General features: G+C 34.0%; 1 long non-coding RNA gene across 1 annotated transcript; it reads right to left on the bottom strand.

The window, feature by feature from the left end:
* Positions 1–292: 292 nt before the first annotated feature.
* On the bottom strand, positions 293–1551 carry LOC114320867 (uncharacterized). Its single transcript, XR_014337136.1, has 4 exons — positions 1375–1551; positions 1047–1155; positions 471–521; positions 293–383 (listed from the first exon to the last, which is right to left on the bottom strand). It is a non-coding gene; the product is annotated as an uncharacterized LOC114320867 (long non-coding RNA).
* Positions 1552–2411: the final 860 nt, after the last annotated feature.

Raw genomic sequence — 2411 nt, 5'->3', positions numbered from 1 at the left:
ACTTCATTAATGCCCTCAATAATGTAGTAAAAAATTGTCGTCCTCTCAGACTCAAAGGCATGCCAATGAACAAGGCATTTGTATATGAAACAAGCAGCCACTGGTTTACTATCTTTAAAACCCAAATCCTCTTTAATACAGCTTGAAAGAAATTCATAATTCTCCTGCATAACAATATTACTTTTAAAACCCTATTTAGTGGTGTAGAGAACTCATCAAGTAATTTACTCTGAGCAAGCAAAGTGAGTCAGAAATAAGAAGCTATAATATTGTAAACCATAGGAGAAGAAAACCTGTTGTCTTTCAGTGGTTAACTTTGTCCTACGAGAATCAGATAAACCTTGCGAAAGGGGTGCTATAAGTTTTGTGGGTGTAGGGGATTCCTGGATCAAAGGTAATATATGAGAACAACAACGCAAAATTAGATTTCCTAGTTATGCAAAACAATGACTGATAGGGACAAATCTTACAAATACAGGCTTCTGATCAGCATAGGGAAGAGCAAGTGCAGCAGAGTACTTCTGTTTCATCAGAAAAGAGGAACTAATCACAAAACCATAGTTCCCACTTTCCAAGTACAAAGTCAACCAAACCATCCTATACAGAGTAGAGCTGGAATTTTCTTTCTATTTTCTTTCTTTTTCTTCTCATTTGTACTTTTTTTTTTTCCACTTTCTTACTGAAGGGATAGCTGAATATGCATCAAATTATAAACCATTTGCTATAGGTCATAACATAACAAAAATTAAAAAGGTGGAAAATCTACACATCTAGAATTTTCTTTCTATTTTCCTGTTTTTTCTTCTCATTTGTCCTCTCTTTCTTTCCATTTCTTTTCATATTCTTATTGAAGGGACAGCTGAACATGCATCAAATTGTAAACCGTTTGCTTAGGTCATAACACTAAAAAACAGGTTAAAAAGGAGCAAAATTTACATAGACACGCCGACACCGATGCATATACGTGGTTGCACAAACATACTACATATGCTATATGCATGTGCACATGAATGTGGATGTAAAGTAATGACTGAATCAAATCTTACCTCCAAAAATGGCTTGACAAAACCAGGACAGCTGCCCTTCGGAGAACTCAATGCTTTTTGACGCAGTACATGATTCTCATCCTCTAAATTGCAGAGCTTTTCCTCCAAACTTGTATTCACAAAACATCTCTTTCAAATCAGGAAGAGATCAAAAGGAGGCATAACAATTTAAAAACATATTTGAGAAGAAAAAGGAATGCAAAGCAGCTTTTTGACAAGCAAGATGATAGATACATGAGCTTAGTAGTCAAGTACATAAATTATTTGTTATTGGGAAAAAAAAGATAGCTATTAAGCAGCATAAATCTTTCAAGTAGTTATAGAACACCTTTTCCAAATTCTGTTGCAACTGTGAACATGTTTTATCAACTTCCCTCAACTTTTTCATGGTATCATTAGTATCATCTTTAGCCTTGATAAGCTCCTGCTCAAGCACTGAAACCAAATATCTTAATGGAGTACAAGCTGAAGATTGAAAACTTCTCAATTTGATCATCATGCGAAAACTATTTAACCAATCGAAAACTATTTAACCAATTGCACTTGTCTTACACAAGTTTTTCAAAGAAGTTGCCATCTTAAAGCAGCCATTCAGATACTATGGTACTGACCTATAGTTTGCATAAATCTAAAACTACTACTAATTTCTCAACTAATTGTACCCACATAATTTATCTAGTTCATTATAGCATTGAGTATGTTTTCCACCTAGGAAAATTTAGTATATAATTATCTAGCAAGTTATAGATCAGCTCTCTCTCTCACAGTGTCCTGGAGAACAGTATTCGGTTTCAGCTTTAGGCACAAAGAGATGAGAAAGCAAGAAGGACTAATTGTCATAATAAAATTTATAATTAAGGCATAAAACTCTTATATTGACAGCATACCTATTCACAACCTGATTCCATCATCACTTTAATAGATTTGGTCACAAGTTCTGTAGCTGCAATATGAGAAAATTGACTTAGACAGACAAAATAACATTCAGAAAAAAAGGGAGAAAAATGACAAGTAATTTACATATGATTTAAGAAAAAATGACAAGTAATCTTTTTGTGGCATTTCATAGGAATTATGAGATCCCCTTTTCATGTATACTGCACTTCTAAAGAAAAAATACAGCAAACTGTTATCTACTACATTATCATGTTCTTTTTCATCCTGTTGCCAACCCATATGCTAACCCTCTAAGGCTCTAGTTGATTGCTGAGAAGACACAGTAAGAGGAAACTTGTTCTGAATCTTAATGAAAATGATAATGAAAGGCTTATAGAAAGGTTTCGTGCTGTGCTTCACCTTCCTTCCTAACAAATGGTCCAAAAAACCTCAAGGTCAAAAGAAAAGTGAAAGAAATCTGTCAACAAA

This window comes from Camellia sinensis, chromosome 8 (genome assembly GCF_055761805.1).
Source record: "Camellia sinensis isolate YWXY chromosome 8, ASM5576180v1, whole genome shotgun sequence".
Lineage (NCBI taxonomy): Eukaryota > Viridiplantae > Streptophyta > Magnoliopsida > Ericales > Theaceae > Camellia > Camellia sinensis.
This window is presented reverse-complemented; position numbering and strand designations above follow the sequence as displayed.